Consider the following 20,059-nt stretch of genomic DNA (forward strand, 5'->3'; position numbering starts at 1 on the left):
TCCTCTAAGTCTGAAGTGCCCACTGTTCCTTAGTGTTTACCCGACTAGAAATCTATTGAGAGGCTGAATATTAGGTTTTCTGAGTATTAGTTTTTTTTTTTTTTATTTCCTTTATTTCCATATGCCCTCTGAAGACTTTTTGGAAATTAATAGTTTATTATTTCTGAATATTTCTAAATTTACTATGAAATCAACCATGAGTCAGAGATAGGTAAGAGATATTAAATATCTATCCTCATTTTAACTGGTGAATTTAGTGCAAAATTCGCTAATAGACTGACAATACCTATTTCTCCAATTTCTGTATCTTAACTAACAAAGGAAAATGAAGATAGAACTAAGTTGAAAAGTAAAGAAACAACCCAGTTTTTGCCTAACTTTGGTATGCTCACATTTTCTATTGTTCTCTTCTTGTATGTAATCGTAAATCCGAATGTCTAACACTGGTTTTAGAAGATGTTTTCTCAGCAGTATTTGGCATCTGGCTTTTCTAATGCTTACCTGGCTTTGAAAATTCAGGAATTTGAAGAAAGACAAGAGAAAGATTTTGATCATAGTTGCAGTAATGTCTCATCTTTACCTAGGGGCAGGTAGCAGTTATTTGATTGGTGTAATAGATTAGTGAAATAATTCTACATGGCTTCTGCATTTTTTCTTGTTAACACAAAATTTCAAAGTGAGTTTAATTAAGTGGAAAGATAATCCATGATTACATAAGATAATGAAACACATATTGCAAACATGGCAAAAGCTTAGAATTCATGGTTAGGGAGAAAACAGTCATATAGTTCGAGGTAAATCTTTCTTGACTGACTATCAAAAGAGAAAAAGAAAAAGAGCAAGAATGTTAGATCTTATCTACTTTTTCAGCAAGGGAAGGGGCGAGGCCAGATCTTCCCCAATTCATTATCGGCTGCTCTGAAAATGCAATTACCTGAAGTAGTTTGTTGTTCTTTGTCAGATGTGGATAAGGGTGTGAGCTAAGGATGCAAGGCTGAGGATGAAGTTCCCAGAGCGCTTGTGCAGAATCCTAATAAACATTTAATTCTTTTACTTAGACGTCTGCAGTACCTGAGGGGAAGTATTGTCTGAGATTGGTACAGATGGAGTAGGAAAACAACGTATGCCTGAGAGGCTTCTCTATACGTGCTCTCTTAGAATCTCTGCTGGGATCCAACAATAACTTAAATCCAGGAATCACGCTGACCTAACCGGTTATCCTTTGGCAGCAATGTCCAATGCAGAGCTGTTCTAAGAGTTTAGCTTTATAAACAGCTGAAGTTTGAATGACTTATGCCCTAGTGTATGAAATGCTAAGACTCAGGACGAGGTTGTCATGGCTTTTACTAGCTGTGATTCTCTTGGATGGAAGATGGACTGATGATGCTATGTGGGTCAATCAGTGTGGAGGTGAATTATTTATAAGACTGGAGTAGGACCTGGCTTTGCATATAACAACATATTATCCCACTTGAAAATCAGGTCCATCCCCTCACCCCGGTATTTTCCCATGTAATTAAACTCCTATGTTTTTTAAGATAAATTTCTGTGAATCTGAAATTGTTGTCAATTATTTATTTATTTGTCCTTTACAGGGAGCAGTTAGCAACCAACCTGTAGTAAAATATTTAATAAAAATAAACAGCCAGGAAGGGGGTAGATTGGAAGCGAGGAAGAACCGAGAAAGAACCCTAAAGCCTAGCATCCTCAAAACTTGTAATTTAGTTCTCAAAGAATTAAACATCACTTGGGCACATGACAAGAGAGAATTCTGAACAAAAACTGGGCCCAAAATATCCCCTACATCTTCCACCATATCCTACATCTTCTACCATATCCTGTAGGAACCACAGCTTTGCCTGGGAATCATTAAATACCTGTTCAGTTGAATCTGTGAAATATTTTCACAAAGTGTTTAACCCCTCCACATTTGAGTTCCCAATTATGCTTGTAATTTATTCCCATCTACCTCCTAGATGTTGCAGAAGGATCAAGTAATGATTCTTTTAAGTAGTTGCTAGTCAGCAAATACTGCAAACAAATATGAACTTATTATCGTATTTTCATTTTCTTTTAAGTCAATCATTTATATTTTCTGTGGTTTTGAAGTCTCTAAGATAGTTCTTCTGTACTCCATCAAATTGGCTTCATTTTATTGACAAATGTAAAGGTTCTCATTTAGTTTTCTTAAAATAAGCTAGATTTCCCCAATCCCTAAATATCTCATTTTTTAAAAACAGAAAATATATGCCTTATGTTATCTAATGCACAGAGCATCTATTTAATGAATTGTTTGATGAATTTTCTTAGGCAAATAAGCAAATTGGTTTATACAAGCTATTAATACCAATTATTAATGCTTTTCATTTTGTTAGTTTCAGCAATCTCGGCATGCCACATGCTGCAACAAAATAGGAATTGATTTCAACAAATTTGGCAATACTGCAGTGCTTTGTAGCCTTTGCTACAATGCTTATTTGAAAGGCAGGGCTTAATTATTCTTTTTTTTGCCTGTATATCAAGATGCTGATGGGTAACAGTTCTATTGCACTTGACAGTTAAAAGTCAATTCATCTCAAGTCCTACACTCTCCTTGATGCCTGTCACATAGAAAGACTTTTATATACCCACCAGAAAAACATCAGCCTTGCTTATCTGCAGCTTAGTTTTTATATGTGGGGAAAATGAAAGCAAGTCTCTCAGCTACAAGGCAGGGTAGGAACCAGGCATCATGGGCAAAACAGAGCCTGGTTTAGCTGGTCCTCTCTCAGACAGGAACTGGAAGACCTTCTGGGATTCACAACTTTTGAAAGCCAGAAGATCTTCATTCTTCTCTCTATTGCAGTGCCTTAAATTGACTTTCCAATTGTGCCTCTTTTTAGTGTCTTCCCACTTTGACCCCCCTCCTAGGCACTGGCTCCTGGGCCTTGCCTCTATTGAATATCTTCTGCTTACTCAAATTTCAGATTTCTCATAACTCTGGCTCTCTGGGTCCTTGTCACTGCCCTCCTTCATGACCTTTCTGCATTTGCTCCCACTGCACAATCCAGTTTGCTCAGCGCTTTCTTGTTTTGGAAACATTTCCATTCCAGGTACCCTTGTAAGCCCTTGTCCAGCTTAGAGTTTAGCTGCCCCAGGACCAGGGAACTGTGTTTCAGTAGTGAGGGGTAGGGGTGTAGAGTGTGGGTCACAGGACAGAGAATGTAACTCCTTGGTGCTCCCCCACCCCATGGCACTTCCCTGAAAAGTGGTGATGGGTGGGCTCCATTGACTGGCCGGGACTCAAGAATAAGGTATGGGAACCCATCTTTGAGAGTCTTATTAAAGCTAAATGTGAGAATATGGTGGACACCTTTCTCTCTTGATCTCTCTTCTTACCTCCATATCCCAACTGATCCCAATGTCAAATTTATTCCATCAGCTTTTAAAATTCAAGTAAAAAGACCATGACTTGGCAGCTATCGCATCTTCAGCAGCTTATGACGATAAGTGCTGGTGAAAAACATTCCATGTTCCAGTGTTCTCATGGTGACACTGTTTGTGAAAGGATAAAATCCATAGAGGCACAATGAAGAAGGTTGTAAAGGTGACAGACCAGGTACTTACTCTACCTCTGGTGCCTACCATTTTATTAGTTGCTCTTAGTTTTCAAATCAACACTTAGTTACAAAACAGAGCAAGAGGCTGCAAGTCCAGGGTTGCCCTGACAAGGGTAGGGAATTAGAAATGTGTAAGATCTTTAATATGTATAGTGTTCATATAAATCCCCTGGGAGCAAAGACTATCATGCATAGGTCAGTCTGTAATTCATGAATATTTGCTGGTGTTGCTGTTGATAATTGAGTCTTTGGTTTTTCCAAATATCCATACTGAAGCAGGAGACAGATATGGTTTGAATTCTGGAGACTTATGATCTAAATATTTTACTGCAGCATTTCTAATTTCCTGCTGATCTTGCTGGAAGGTCTGTCTAACAGAGCAACGGCTGCACTGCTAGATTTGCTTCAAGAAAGAAAATTAAAGTAAGGAACAAACAAGATAACTTTTCATTGGTCAAAATTCAAGTGGGTCTTTTTGTCTTTTACCTGAGTCTTTAGATGGTAGGGGCTGTATTTCTTTAATATGCTGATGTAGAATTTACTTTTCCTGGGGGGAAATATCTGAGAAATGTCTGACACTACAAGATAACCAGAGTTTTGGGGAAAAAAAAAAAGCCATAGTAGTAAAAGTATTTAGTAAAATGATAGAGGTGATTAAAAAAAAAAACCCTAATTAAAAAGACAAATTCTTGCTTCTGCCCACCCTGTCATTTATGTTTCGGTAAAACTTCAGAGCAGGGTCTTCAGGCAGAGGCTGGATTCTACAAGCCAAGTTTGCACCATGAACAATCCAAGTGGCATTTCTCACTTCTGGGGTGGGGGCGTGGAGCGGGACCTTTCTGATCCCTGCCTTGGTAAAACAAGGTCTCCCTGTGGCTAGACACTTGGCCTGCTTGTCTGGGCTCCCTCTGCCCTCACTCTGCCTCACTCTGCTTCCCCTTGAAATGGATACAGGTCCTCTCTGCCCTTTGCATTTGTTCATGGGTATGAGGGAGGTGGCAGTTCATATGTAAGTCTCACTTAGTATGGGCTTTCTGGATCATTTGATTTATTTAAGTACCTACAGTGCCAAGGCCCCTGGGCATTTATCCATCCAACCACTCATGTTTCCATAAATAATGTCAGCTTTGGGACTCAACTGAATTAGGTCAAAGGCTGTCTCCCTTGTGTTCCCTGAAGGTCAAGGGTTTGGGATTTGGGCTATTGGTATATAAGAGCTTTTTCAGAAAAGTGCCCCAAGATCAAAGTTTCATAAACATGATCTCATACAATATTCAGTTTTCAATTTGTTGTAACAATCTATTTGACGTGTAGGTTTTGTTTTGGTTGGTTGGTAGAGAGAGGGTCTCTTGGAATTGATGCAGGTGAGAATTGGAATTTAACATCCATTGATTAACTCTAATAGATTTATATTAAAAGGCAAAATCCAACAAGCTGATGTTTGAATGGTAGGAAAGATTTGCAGATTGATGAATTATGTTGTCAACTGCCAAGATTGAGGAGAAATTCAAGTAGATGTCAGAAAACTCAAATTCCTTTAGTATTTGCTCCTGAACCCTAATGGTTAATGTAAACACATCATACTAGTTGAAATGAACAAATCGTTAACCTTGGTCACTGGAATGAGCCAGCACCATAATCAATAAATGGTATTTATCCTTCCTTGTCAAATGGTTGGGAGGTGAGAAATATCAGGTAGCGTCTGGACAGTATTTACAATGGGAAAGGTCATTCCTAGCTCAGTAGGGAGGGATTATCTTGGGAGGATCTGAAGCTCATATAATGGTGTAGAACAAATAGATTCTCACCTCAGGTAACTAAAGACTTCCAGGAAATGCTCAGCTTTACCCACTTTGAGGAAACCTGGGTACCAACCATTAAAGAGTAATTTTAGTTATTTCTAAATCCTCCCCCAAGGTGCTGCTTTCTACAGCAACTGGTTCCTCCTGTCCTTCTACTTTGTCTCCCAACCCACCCCCAAGACAAACTCCCTTCTGCTCTCCTATGTTTTGCTTCTTTTAATACCACTCAGGACTTAGAGGACAGGGTATGACCTCCTCTACATTAATCTTCTCTTTTACTTCCCCTACCTAAGACCATCCTGCAGAGTTTGAATAAAACCCTGGTGAAGGCTAGGTGACCTTGGAGAGGAAGTGCAACATAGAAAGGATCCCACCTGCAACACTCCCTCCCCACTTAAATCTGCTGAGCACTTTAATACCTTAATTACTAGAGGATCCTTCCATACCTGGCATAGAAAAAGGAAGGGGTTCTTTCTCCCTCAGATTTATAGCTTGTCTCCCCAGGCTTCATCTCTGGCACCAGAAATTGCCTCATAAAAGATGATTGCATGGGAATATCTCCTTTATTTAAGAAAGCCCCTCCTCCACCTATAAGGTACATTGTGGCCCTTTGACAATCCCTGCCCCTTATATTATATTAAAAATAGTTAAGACTGCAAAATCAAGAATATGTTAATACTGTATCATTATCCTATTGGAGATGTAGTTAATTTGGAGGAGGAGTAGGATATAAAGAGGAAGATGTAGAAAATTAAGGGAGAAGGAGGTAAAAAAGTTAGGTTTGGAGCTATTACCTTTCAACATTGAGCTTCAGATATTTCTTCACTCAGACAGCAGCAGTCAATTAAAGGAGCAGATATTATCACCAGATTGTTAAGTGTTTAAATACTGTCCCCAAGTGAGCTTCACCAACCTGAATGGGATTTGCTGCATGTTTTTGGATAGAATGAGAAGGCACTTTGCCTTTTTAGTTGTGTCAGGTCTCTTCATGGTATGTGTAGTGTCAGTGTGGCCTCATATTGTGCTGGAGGGAGGTGTGTGCATGTGTGTACGTCTGAGTACGTGTGTGTCAATGGTGGATGGTGCCTCAGTGAACTGTTGGCAAGCCTAGGCCCTGAGGGCACCTTTCCTTCACACTATGCTAAAAGCTCAGTGACCCTCTTTTTGAGAAGTGGTTGCCACTTTTCACTGGCTACGGTAGTTGTCACCAGTTTGTTTTTATCCAATAACTTGAGCATGCTGCTTTAAGATGGGAAATTAGTAGCTTAATTCAACATTTTCAGCCTCCTCATTCATTTATTCAGCAAATATTTAAGGATCTGACATGCATCAGGATACAATAGGTGCAAGAATTACAAAAAGAGTCCCTTTCCCAAAAGAGGTAAATCTAGTGGGGAGCCAGATGTGCAAAGAGATTAAACACATATGTCCCCCTCCACAGCTTAGGCTTGTTTTAGTTTTGTTTCCCCAAAAGCAGATCCTGAGACAAGGATTTGGGTTCAAGTAGTTTTTTGCTTTATGTTTTCTTTCTGTCTTTTTGAGGGAAGGAGAGCTGGTCCCAGGAAGCACTGTCAGGGAGGAGAGGTGGGATGAGAAGGACATACATGAGCAGGTTACCGCTATGGGCAACTAGGGCTCAATCCTTCTGAGTCTTTCCGAGAGGCTTTGTGGAGCACACCTCAGCTGAGGAAGCTGAGGCATTTATCCACCAGTTCCCTCATTGGTGCCTCACTGGTTGAGGGTTATTCCCAGGGTGTTAACTCCCAGTCCTCTGCACTGCCCTGCTCACTGATGAGCATGCTCCTATGGCCAGCGGGTGCCCCAGAGAAGGAGAGCGGCCAGAAGCCTTAGCAAGTGCAGAAATTATCTGTCTGGGACCTCTGGAGCTGGCCAGGGGATAGCGGTGGGTCAGTAACAACTTCTGCCTAGGACATAGCACAACTACTCATTACTTTTAATATTCATATTAAATGACACTGAATCTCATTCTATTGCAAAACAAAAAAATCTTTCTCTGACATTCTCCTTCCTGGGATTTCTCCACAAACTCTAGCAGTGGTCACTCTGTTCTAGGATCTAGGCCTAATATAAGAATCTTCTATTGACAGAAAATCAGGAGACCTGCTCAGTCCACCAATAGTTCTTTTATATTTTTGGTAGTTGTTGATGCCTTTATTCTGTTGGAAAACTGATGATCAGACCTACTGGTGCCATCTGGTGCCATGCCAGCCCTGGAGATTGCTGGAAGGTTTGTGGTGATATGGCTATGGGCACAGCACTAAAATTCAGTAACACGACAGCCTGGAATCATAAGGCCCCACTAAAGAAAAGAGTTTTCTTGATCTAGGGCCACATCCCATTGCTTTGTTCATTAACAGCCACGCTCCAATCCTCCCCAGAACTGGGCTCCCAAAGTTGCCAGCTTTTTTGGGTTTTAAGTACACATATTTTCCCTGGCATTCCTATGGTGCAATGGCAGATAGGTGGGTCAGAGGAGTTTTTAATCTTGGCCACATATTCGTTATAGGTTGAATGGTGTCTCTCCAACATGATATGTTGAAGTCCTAACCCCCAGTACCTCTGATTGTGCCCTTATTTGGAAACAGGTCATTGTAGATGGAATTAGTCATGTTAAGATGAAGTCAGACTGGAGTAGGGTGGGCCCTTAATCCAACATAACTGTTTACCTTACAAGAAGAGGAGTAGATATACAGAGACTGGTGAGAACATCATGTGAAAATGGAGATGCACCAATAGAAGGTGGCCAAGAGAAGATGGAGGCAGAGATTGGGGTGATGCTGCCACAAGCCAAGGAATGCCAAGGATTGCTGGTGGCCACAAGAAGCTAGGAAGAAAAAGTTCTTCTTTAGAGCCTTCAGAGGAAGCACAGCCCTGCCGACACTTTGGCTTCAGACTTCAGGCCTCCAGAACTATGAGAGAATGAATTTCTGTTGTTCTTTGCCAGCAAGTCTGTCAAAATTTGTTGCAGCAATCCTAGGAAACTAGGATAACACTATACCTAGAATGAGCCCTTCTCTGCCCACCTCCATATTCCAGCCCTTAAAATGAGAGGTGGCCCCTCACTCTCTAGCCCAAGGGCCTGATGTTCTTTTGCTGCCCAGGGTAAATGACATTTTGTTTGAGATAAACACCGTCTTCTCACAGGGTTAAATTAAAATATACTGTAAGACACACCGAAAAAGAGGTGTGCTTGAACAAATTCCTACCACCCTCCAAGACCAATTCTTGTTGCTCCTTCTGCATGGAATACCTTTGCCTTCACCTAATAAAGTTCCAAGACCATGAGAGAGCCAGGGAGGGTAGGGTAAGGATGGAGATGTGGTAGTAGGCAAGGATAGAGAAATGAATTGTACAGTCCTCTTAGAGACTAAATAAAATAGTGAGAAGAAGCTGGAAAGAAAGACAGAAGGAAAGGCAGAGGCACAGAAGAAAGAGAAAGAAGAAAAGGAGAAAGAAGAGCGTCCCCTTCTTTTGCGAATCTTTACTATAATGAGAAAAACAGGACTCTTAGATGTGCACCTATCCTAATGTCCACAGAGGACATATATAAATCAGTGCCAAGTCGTCTGGCTGCAGAGGGCTGTGCAGAGAAGGGCTTGGCATTCACAGGAATGTGGCAGGGCACAAGAAATATATTACCATTGGAACTGTTTGGGCAGTCTAGCCAGATTATATTTGGAGGCAAAATCTGAATGTTTGCCTTTAAGATTTTTTGCTACAATCTTTTCTATATATTGAATATATTGCCATCTCATGGCATTTTTTTTTTCTTTTTAAAGTATGCGATTAACGTCCCTCATCTCCCTGCACTGAGATACAATTTGTCCCTTTTTGTTTTCCATGGATGTAATTGGAAAAGCTATTACTGCACAAGCCTTGAAGGAGCGAACTAAACCAGGAGTTCCCCGTCGTACAGCCCCAACTGCAATGCCCCAGTTTTATTTCCCATGAGTGAATCTCACAATATGCTGAGACAGGCCATGCTCAGTTCAGTGTCAGGAAAGGCTAACTACCAAATGCCCCCTGATTCTCACAAGTCTACAAGAAACTTTTTTGCCCTCCTTGAATCTAGTCAACTCTGGGCACATTTGGGGGAGTTAGTAAATTATCTTAATTTCCTCTGGCCTGGATGTATTAAAACTCTCTTTTTAGAGGAGTGCTATTCAAAACTCAGTTTGAAGAATGAGTCTGACCATGTCATTCTTTTAACTCCTTCTTTTCATGAAAATCAGAATTGAAGGTGAAGTATTATTTTGCCATGAATCCTGTGTGAAAGATGTAACAGCTTTAGTTTCCTTCCCAGTCCGGGTTAGTTACCTTGCTTTGTCAGCCTACATCAATTCACTCTACAAATTCTTCCTGAATACTTGATATGTGTCAGACATTGGGGATGTAAAGAAGGTGTTATTGATCTTTGTGACCACAGATCCAACTCAGGAGCAGTGGGGAAGACAAAAAAGAATATAGACATTAAATATAAATCGTCAAAAAGTAGCTGTTATGAATATGCAACTATGTGATGATATTGAGAATTACTGATTATACATGTAGAATGGAATAATATGTTAATGTTTTTGTTTGTTTGTTCTTAATTTTTTTAAATTAATAAATAAATAAATTTTTTTAAAAAAAGTAGCTGTTGGGGATTGAGTCATTCCCCGACCCCAGACATGTTCAAATCCTAAACCTTGATCCACTGAGGGTGGACTCATTTGTAAATAGGATCTTTAAAGATCCTATTAAAGGTGCAAAGGTAGTTCAGTGGTATAATTCTCACCTGCCATGTGGGAGACCTGCATTCGATTCTGGGGCCGTGCACTTACCCACCCCCACCAAAAAATTCAGCAAATGGTGCTGCTATAATGGGATCGTCACATAGGGAAAGAATGAAATGTGACCCCTACCATACAGCATACAAAAAAATATATATCCTATGAAGATGAGGCCAAATTAAATTAGGTAGCCTTAATCAATATGACTGGCATTCTTATAAGCAAAGGAAATTGGGCACAGAAGTAGAAATCAGAGAAGGAGACAGATCACTATGTGACAGAGGCAGAGATGCATCTATAAACCAAGGAACACCAAGGATTGCTGGCAGCCATCACCAGAATGTTACAAATGTTGGAGAAAATGTGGCCTGCTATCCCTTGATTTTGGACTTCTGGCTTCCAAAACTGTGAGACAATAAATTCTTGTCATTGAAGTCAACTAGTGTGTGGTATTTGTTAGAGCAGCCATGGCATACAAAGATAGCAAGATAAAGGTATACACAAGGTGTTGTGGGAGTATGTGAGAGGGACACCTATCATATTACAAATGTAAAATGTAATAAGGACCCCCATCAGTGGGTCCTTTTAGACAAATGTATATGAGATGATCATCTTATTGCCCTACCTTTGTGTAGTAAAAGGATTTTTCTTTTTAAAACCATGCTACAGTTTACTTGGTTACCTTGTTGAAGGAGATTGCTGCCTTAAGGAGTTATGCTGGACATGTTGGGTTCAAGTTCTAACACATGTGTTCCTCTTCAATATTACTTCACTTGATCCAAGACATGCAGAATACAAAAGGCTTCTTCAAACCTCACTTATCAAGCTCGGGGGTGCGATAATCCCACTGCAAAACAGCCTCTGGGTATATGCTGCTGCTTTCATCACAAACTGACTCAGTGGCATGTTGACAGAGAAACATAGTTCCAAGCCCGCATTCATTTCGCCTTTAAATTGGAAAAATACTCTCCATCTGTACATTTATGGATATCATTATATTTACCTCCTAGATTAGGGTAGATGGGGAGCCTCAAAGTTAGATAATTAGATATATGACATGAGTTTTACAAAGAATCCTTTGGCAGATTAGATATTACCATTGAGGTGTTTATCATCAACCTACCGCACTTGTTATGGTGGAGACCTTCAGCAGAATGACTCTTAGTTCTCACAAATCATTTTGCTGCCATAATCTTTTGAGCTGGATGTAGCTAATATTCAGGTCCATAACTCTAGAACTGAATTTTCTCCCTCTACAGGATCTTCAAACTTGTTCCATCACATCTCATCCATGTTTATTTCAGGCCCTTCCAAAAGTCACTTTCTCTTGGCCAGGACTCTTTTCTGCATGCTGCTTTGTACATCTCCTAATTTCTCTTCTCTGTCCAAAGTCCTTCCTCTGTACCTAGCTTACCTTTTTGCTCACAGACTTTCTCACCTCCTCAATCTCTGTTATCCATCTGAACTCTGACATCACTCAAGCCCTCTGCCACTGTGTTCCAAATTTCTAACTCTATTTTAGATCTTTCCCTCTGAAATCTAAACTCATATTCACACTTGTCCACTTGACATTTTATATAACTCAATGGCATTTCAAACATAAGCAAACCAAAGTGGAATTCTTGATTTACTCCCCTTCAGTTGTTCCTGTCTCAGTACATGGCACCAGCAGCCAGCCAGCACAAACCAGAAGTGAGGGTCCGTTGTGGTTTTCTTCTTTTCCCTTAATGTCTTCATCTATTGTATCAGTAAATTTTGTTTCTATCACTAAAATGCATTTCTACCAAAGGCAACCCTTACCTAAACTCCCACCTGTTCACCCTAGTTCTGCTAATGCACCCATAGAATGAATGATGTTTTAAAAATGTCAACAGAAGCCTGACATGACTTTGCTTGTCACGTTAATGACTTCCAGTGACCCTAAGAATAAAATCCATACTTTTTAATGCCTGGAAGGATTTGGGTCCAGCTTCCCTGTTCTGCCCTTCTCCCTCTCACTCACTGTAGTCCAGTCATCTGCCTTCTTTTTGTTTCTCAAGCCCAGAGATAAGATTAGTGGGAGGCAAATAAAACACAAAATATCAACATCTTAATGACAGGATCAGTACCAGTGCCATGCCAAGCTAATTTGGAGCTTGAGGCAAAAGGATAAATCAGTAATGCAGAGTCTGTCTTCATTTAAAATGTTGACTGTTGATATTTTGTTCATCATGGATTTCTTGCATTAATTTTTATTTTAAAAATATTGTATTAAAATATGTATCTAGATGACTGAGTTTTTGGCCTACACTTGCTTTCTTGAATTGTGCAACCCAGACCAATGCCTCACTTGCCTCACCCTAGTCCCTGCACTGCTCAAATCAGCAGGTTCATTCCTGCCTCATGAGTTTTGCTCCCTCATCTCCCTCTGCATGAGGACTGCCCTTCATCAGATCATTGCATGGCTGTTCCTTTCTTGGCCTTCAGGCATCAGCCCAAATGATATCTCCTTAGGGAAGGTTCTATGAACATCCTATCTTAACACTAACCCTACCCTAATCCCCTTCACTCTTTATCATAGATTGCACCCTTTTTTCTTAATAGGATTTTTCATAATCTATAATTATTTGGTCCTCTTCTCTGTTTACTTGTGCATTATCTGTCTCTCGGATTAGCACATACTCTGTTAGAGGTAAGGAACAATAGCTACCCTGTCTCAATTATTTCTCTAAGGTCTAGCACTATACTCTGCTCATAGCAGTCATCTAATACATACTTTTAAAATGAATGACTGAATAGGCTGAGTCCACATAGAGTAATGTCATCCTCTTCTATTCCCAGCAATTTCATTTCCCTTCTATTACAATCTCTCTCTCTAGCCTCTGAGGGGGCCATATCTTCCTGAAACATATGCTTGATGTTTTCTTTTGGAAAAAAAAAAAAAAGATTATATGGAAATCAAACCAAAATACAACATGGGAGTCAGGGGTGGGGATGAATAATGATCCTTTTTAGTCTGCCACAGATTTTTATTTGTTTATTTTAATGAATTTGTAACTATTTCCATGATTGTTCTAAGACTTTATGGTTATAACTTTTGAATCCCAATTCACAGCTAGGACCATTTGATACATTCAATGAAAAAAATTTAATTCAGCCATTAGAAAGACACATTTAAATTTCACTGCATAGAACCTGGCTTTTAGGTTTTCCCTCCATGTTTAAGATAATAAATATCTTACTAGTTTATTCATTTAATTAATATTTATGAAATACCTCCTGTGTACTAGGTGGTGCACACAGGTGCTAGGTATATAGCAACAAACAACTCACAGTCCTTGCTTTCATGGGCTTATATTCTAGTACAGGGAGGCAATGAGTATCTCCCAGGAAGAGATATTCTTGGAAGAAAAACACAACTTAAGGGGAAGAAAGAGGGTGCAATGGGTGTAAGTGGTGGAGGGGACATATTATAAAGAAGGGAGGTCAGCAAAGGCGTCTTGGAGGTTATGACATTTAAGTAGAGACCATTAAGGTGTTTTGTTTGATATCTATTTCCAGCCAGTCACAGGGTGGGTTCTCTGGAAGCAGATGCTGAAACACAATTTGGAGTACGTGATATTTATTAGGGATCAGAATCCGTGAAGGAGGGGAGGGGGCGGCAAGATTTGGCAGAGGAAGAAGTTGAAATGCTATGCTTTGGCTATCCTGAAGCCTTCTTTTACAAAATAATTTTCTTCTCATAGCTTTGCTCATCCAAAAGTTCAAATAATCAATATACCAGAAAGTGAACCATTGAATAGATATTTATAAACATTAACTAAGTACAGGGACTGGAAGGGAGAGGATAAGAAAGTATCTGCCCTCATGGGGCCCTTCCCTAAAGAGTGATAGTCATGGAGGGGGATGATTTCAATTCAGTACGGAAATTGTATTTAAAAGGAACTTGTGGAAAATCTAAATGAAGGGTTTTATGTGTTGTGTACAAATCTTGATTATTTTGAAATGGACAAACTTGTCATTACATTTGTAACATTGTACAGAGGATTTTTCACTATGTGACTAACTTTGTGTCCATTCAGCTAAAATTGAAAAAAAAAAGTTAAAAATCAGAAATTGAACAAAGTTTATGCAGAGATGACTATTTTATATTACGTGGCCCAATCTTGTATTTATTTCTATCCCCTTTTTGAAAGTATTTATAAAACTAATTGAGGACAGTTATTTTTTTTGTCGAACTGTTTAGTAGAATTTGTGCCTTTTTGTCTGTCTGTGAATAAATGCTGTATATTTTTCAATACAAAAAAAAAAAAAAGAAGGGGGCTTGTGAAGGGCATGGCAGGGCATGACTAAGTGATTTCCCTCAGAGTATATTTTATAGCTAACTAACCTGGCAGACTCATTGGTATACAGTCTTCTTAAAAATCAAGTATTGTACTAGAACAATATTAAGGTTATATTTTGGAAGTGGCAAAAAGTTGATAAACCTCGCACTCAGAATCTCCAGATCTAGGACATCTCCTCCACATTTTTATCATTCAGGACTCTGGGGCTTTATTTGATTAGTTTTTGGAACATTTGAACAGATGATGAATAATAAAACTTTCAGTCAGGGAATAGGAACTGTATTATTTTTCCACTTGAACTTCCGTAGTTGCTGCTATACACAATGCATAGATAAGTACTTACCCTGTCCTCAAGATATTTCTTTGCAAAGGAGTAAAACATAGATACTTGGACAATATTTATATGTTCCAACACAGGGTATTTAATCCATCTGTGTTCAATTAAAGACAGACTTTGTAAATATCTAAAAGAAATAAATTTCTGTTAAAGAGAATAAAAGAGAGAGCATTTTCTGACCTCAGATTAAAAAGTCTGCAAACTCCAAAGAAATTAAAAAAGCAAACTAGGAAATTGAGTAGAAAATAAACCTAGTGAAGGAAGCTGCATAAAAAGGAAAAATCCAGAAGCTTTATTTTGAAGAGAGAATGTATCAGCAATATAATTATTGTGATATCTGTTTTCTATGCATATATTTTTCTTTATGCAAGTAAAATATTCATTGAAGAACTTGAGGGAAATTTGAAAAGTAGAAAGAAAAAGAAATATTATCCATAGTTTGGCAACTCAAGAATAACTACCATTGTCTTACACTTTCTATGTATCATATTTTTCCATGTAATTCTAAATTCTTTTACATCTGTTCAGGCCACTATGTACTGCAGGAGTGCAATGAGAACTAAGTTCTAGAAGAAAAGAGTTGCATAGAGGCAGAGAAGCTTGATTTCAATAGCCATGAGTTTGAAGGGTGAGTTGGCAATGAAGGCCTTCAGTTCAGTTTTGGCCCAGGGCACCGCAAGCTGTGTTTAATCTTTTATCCTATAAGAGAGACTTGATTTATTCCCTGAGGAGTTGTGTCCTGAAAACAATTTTACTTACTTAGCAATTTTATTTTTTAATATGAGAGTGCAGAGACAGTTTGGGAACAAATCCCTGATTATTTGGTGGTGTTTTACCTTCTAATGGCCTCCTCTGATCTAGATATACTTTCACTGAGAATCCCATTGAGGTAATTACTGCTTGGAAGGCTTGAAATGAATTGCCCATTGTCCAATGAAATTTGTTCTCAGACTACAATAGTCTGCCTATTTACTAATGTACAATCTTAAGTGCAATAGATAAGGCACATCAAAAATAAACAAGCAAAGCATGTTCCCGTGGGGTTGTTGTTGTTTATTAGAGAAATTGTGGGTTTTTAAAACAATCATACATAAAATACAGGTTCCTGTGCTCCACTCTACTACCAACACCTTTCATTGCTATGAAACAGTTATTATCGATGACAGCACTTTTACAGAATAATTGTACTAAATTTTTTAGTAGCAGTAACCTTTGTTATAATTGATAAAAGATTGTTAAAATAGTTCTATCTTCCAGTATTTACATTAAGTGTATTTTTTCCCATATGCTACTCTGTTTTTACCACCTTTTTCCCATATGCTACTCTATTCTTACCACCTTGTATTGTACATTTATTATAATTCATTAAAGATTCTTTTACTTGTACTATTAACTATCATCCATCATCTACAATGGGTTCACTGTACTGTACAGTCCTATGCTTTATCTTTTAATTTTATTCTGGTAATACATATATCCTGAAGTTTCCTCTTTTAACCACATTCATCTACAGTGTTCAGTGCTGTTGATTACAATTACAATAATGTACTACCATCACCACCATCCTGTGGTGTTCTAGTTTGCTAGCTGCCAGAATGTGATATACCAGAAACAGAATGGCTTTTAAAAGGGGGAAATTAAATTGCAAGTTTACATGTTCTATGGCCTTGAAAATGTCCAAATTAAAGCAAGGCTATAGAAGTGTCCAATCTAAGGTATCCAGGGAAAGGTACCTTGGTTCAAGAAGGCCAGTGATGTTCAGAATTTCTCTCTCAACTGGAAAGGCAAACATGGCGATGTCTGCTAGCTTTCTCTCCAGACTTCTTGTTTCATGAAGCTCTCCTGGAGGTGATTTCTTTCATCTTCAAAGGTTGCTGGCTGTGTGGACTGTCGTGGTTCTTGTGGCTCTGAAGCTTTTTCAAAATATTTCCTCTTTTAAAGGATTCCTGTAAACTAATCAAGGCCCACCTAGAATAGGTGGAGTCACATCTCCCTCTAATCAAAGGTTAATACCACAATTAGGTGCGTCACATATCCATGGAGATAACCTAATCAACCTCCCAACCTACAATACTGAATAGGGATAAAAACAAATGGCTGCCTTCACAAGGTGGATCTAAATTAAAACGTGGCTTTTCTAGGTACATTATCCTTTCAGACCAGCAACATGTGGCTTTTCTGAGACCACTATTGACAAAGAATAAATATTTTACCCATAAGTTTGTTGGACTGTATGTCAACTCTGTAATACATTGGAATATTATCCTAAGCCTGCATTTCACTTTTCTCCTCTTCCTGGGATGGCAAGTTTGATATACAATCTTCACTCAAGGAGCTGCAATGCAAAGAAATAGACACAGTCTTCCAAGGTGGAAGGAAGGCTGTTTTAGTTTGTTAAAGTTACCAGAATGCAATATACCAGAAAGGGAACAGATTTTAAAAAGGGAATTTATTAAGCCACAAGTTTACAGTTCTGATACCATGAAATTGTCCAAATTAAGGCATCCAGAGAAAGATACCTGGATTCAAGGCCAATGGGTCAGAACATCTCTGTCAGCTGTACTCATTTCATAATGTTTCCCGGGGGGCCGGGGGCATTTTCCTTCTGTGTCTCCAAAGGTCTCTGGCTCTGTGGACTCTCTCAGCACTAAAGCTTTTTCCAAACTGGTTCCCTCTTAAAGGGCTCCAGTATGCAACCCCACCTTGAATGGATGGAGACACATCTCCATCAAAATCACCTAATCAAAAGTTACCACCCACAATTGGGGGGGTCACATCTCCATGGAAACAATAAAAAAGATCCCACCCACTAATATTGAATGAGGATCAAAGAACATGGCTTTTCTTGGGGTACATGATGGTTTCATACTGGCACAGGGGCTTTATGTGGAGATATTATGGTTCAGTCTGAGACCTTGGAAGGGGATGCTAAGAAACTTACTTTACTATGTGCTGGATGAAAATCCTTATGTCTGACAGACACAAAGCTGCTTCTTTCTTTTTCCCATTGGCAATAATTTGAGTTTAGGAAATTAATTTTCCTGGAAAAGTTATTAGGAAATTAATATCCCCCCAATGGCATTATTTCTTTGTTGTTGCATGAAAAAAATGAGCCATAATAGTGATCACTATAATGAGCTCTTTTGCTCATTTCCTGAGAAATAGAGAAGTTTAATTTTTTAAATTTTGGAGTTGATTTTTAGTTGTTTTCAAACAATGTACTGTGGACCAAAATAATGGTGAAATCTAATATTTTGGTTAAAAAAAAGGGGGGGGAGTTACTAGATTGATTAAGAAGAGAACATGCACTATCATTTGGGAAGCACATTTATGAGATACAAATCCTCCTTTGTAAATAATCATAGAAGTCAGAGTCTAAAATGCACTTAAGGCTTTCTCTTTTCTTGGACATGTTATACATTCATGGAAAATTGAGGTCTCTCCTCTCTGACACTAAAAACTGAATCAGAAGCCATTTGTTTAAGATAATGGGATTAAGATTATGTATCAAATAGAGGATCTTGTCTGATACTTACTGCTTTCTTCTTAATTGGGGGTTTTCAATTATTCAGTGGCTGTGGGGAGTTGTACAAACTGAGAGGTCCAGCAGGTGACTAACATCCCATCCTCAAGGGTTTTGGAATCGATGTTCCATAGTGTAGAGACTGACTGAGTTCTTCCTTGGTGATCAGCATTGCCCTCCCTACATGCACATATCACGCACAGCCTACAACATGCTCCATGTGGTTATTTGCCTCAACAACTGATTGTTCTTTACCATCTTACCATTCCTACTTAGGTCGGCACCAGACTTTGGGGAATGTAAAGGAGTTACATCCCATATTCCACTTTAATTTTTTTTTTAATTAGAGCAGTTGTAGGTTTCCAGGAATATCATGCAGAAAGTATAGGCTTCCCATATATCCGCCTTGTATGCACAGTTTTTCCTATTATTAACATTTGGCGTTAGTGTAGTACCTTTGTTAAAATTCGCGAATCAGTAGTGTTGTGATGCTATTAACTTTAGCACACTGTTTGCATTAGAGCTCACTCATTGTGTTGTACAAGCTCTATGGGTTTGTGTGTGTACGGTAATTTATATACAGCCTAAAATTACCCTTTCATTCCATTTTCAAATATACAAAATCAATGGTGTTATTTATATGCGTAAAATTGTGCCTCTCCATCCCCATCACCCACTGCCAAAGCTTTTTCATAACCCTGAACAGAAACATCATACCAGTTAAACATTAACTCCCCATTCCCATCCCCAACTTATTCTTTTTTGTCAGTTATTCTAGATGGAAATAAAGACTTAATAATAGAAATATGAAAAGATTTAATAATAGATATGTTTTCCCACTGAATGTCAGAGCCTTGGGTTTTGAAACTTAGCCATTATACTATATGAAAGTATAAGAAAGTCAAACTCTGACAGTATTTTCCTTTTGCTGATGTCAACCAGAACAGCGCTCCCAGCATTTACAGTTTTAAAGGTGTGCTATATATGCATTCCTACCATAAGGAACAAAATCTGGGAACAGAAGGTTGATTTTATATCTTCAGATGTTTCAGACACCTCCAAAGAAGGATAGGAAAGATTTTACTTGCTCATCTGTTTGACTGCTTGCCAATCTTCTGAATAACCTTTCAGGACTTTGAGGCATTTTGGTTTTAAGATGTATCAAATAATTTAAGAAATGGGGTAGTTAGAGATTATATAAGAGGTGATACTCCACTGTTATGACTTAGAGGATAGAACTAGAATAAGGTCTCAAAGTATTTATTCTGAAATTCTCCACTTTGAGAATATATATGCCATTCAACCAGACACTTGGGCGAAATATGTCTTCCAGTGTGAGGCTTCTCGTGTACATGTGGGTGTATCTGCTTGGGCTAAGGAGTGCCCATTCATTGAAAAACCGTTGGCAGGGTTCCTGCCAACCATAGGGCACAGCCCTGTGCTCTCTGAGGATACAAACCTGAACGGAACAGTGGAGAGTTTGGCGCCTTCTGATGGTATTGTTGAGGACTGAAGCATGAGAAAGGATACTTATCCCATCACGGCTCCTCCCTCCTGCTGCAGCTTTGCTCTCAGAAAAGCAGACCTCCTTCCCTATTTCTGGGACCTAAAGGACAAATTCATTTGTTTTTGTTTTTTTTAAATTTTTTTTATTGTGTAATATAACATATATACAAAGCA

At 38.8% G+C, this 20,059-nt stretch overlaps 1 protein-coding gene and 1 long non-coding RNA gene across 17 annotated transcripts in view; one reads left to right on the plus strand and one right to left on the minus strand.

The window, feature by feature from the left end:
- Positions 1 to 573: 573 nt before the first annotated feature.
- LOC143677619 (uncharacterized) lies at positions 574 to 3,485 on the minus strand. The gene is made up of 3 exons (XR_013172756.1): positions 3,379 to 3,485; positions 935 to 1,071; positions 574 to 813 (listed from the first exon to the last, which is right to left on the minus strand). It is a non-coding gene; the product is annotated as an uncharacterized LOC143677619 (long non-coding RNA).
- Positions 3,486 to 3,514: 29 nt separating this feature from the next.
- Positions 3,515 to 20,059, plus strand: part of LYPD6 (LY6/PLAUR domain containing 6) — a 252,582-nt gene continuing 236,037 nt past the window's right edge. For 10 of the 16 annotated variants that reach the window (XM_077153764.1, XM_077153766.1, XM_077153758.1 and 7 more), the window contains exons 1-2: positions 3,515 to 3,598; positions 3,933 to 4,022. The gene's annotated coding sequence lies outside the window, so the exon portion shown is untranslated. Of the gene's footprint in view, positions 3,599 to 3,629; positions 3,795 to 3,932; positions 4,023 to 15,384; positions 15,485 to 20,059 lie in introns of those variants that run through there. The other 6 variants (XM_077153763.1, XM_077153765.1, XM_077153769.1 and 3 more) reach the window with 5 other exon arrangements.

The sequence above is a fragment of the Tamandua tetradactyla genome, chromosome 3 (genome assembly GCF_023851605.1).
Source record: "Tamandua tetradactyla isolate mTamTet1 chromosome 3, mTamTet1.pri, whole genome shotgun sequence".
NCBI classification, from domain to species: domain Eukaryota; kingdom Metazoa; phylum Chordata; class Mammalia; order Pilosa; family Myrmecophagidae; genus Tamandua; species Tamandua tetradactyla.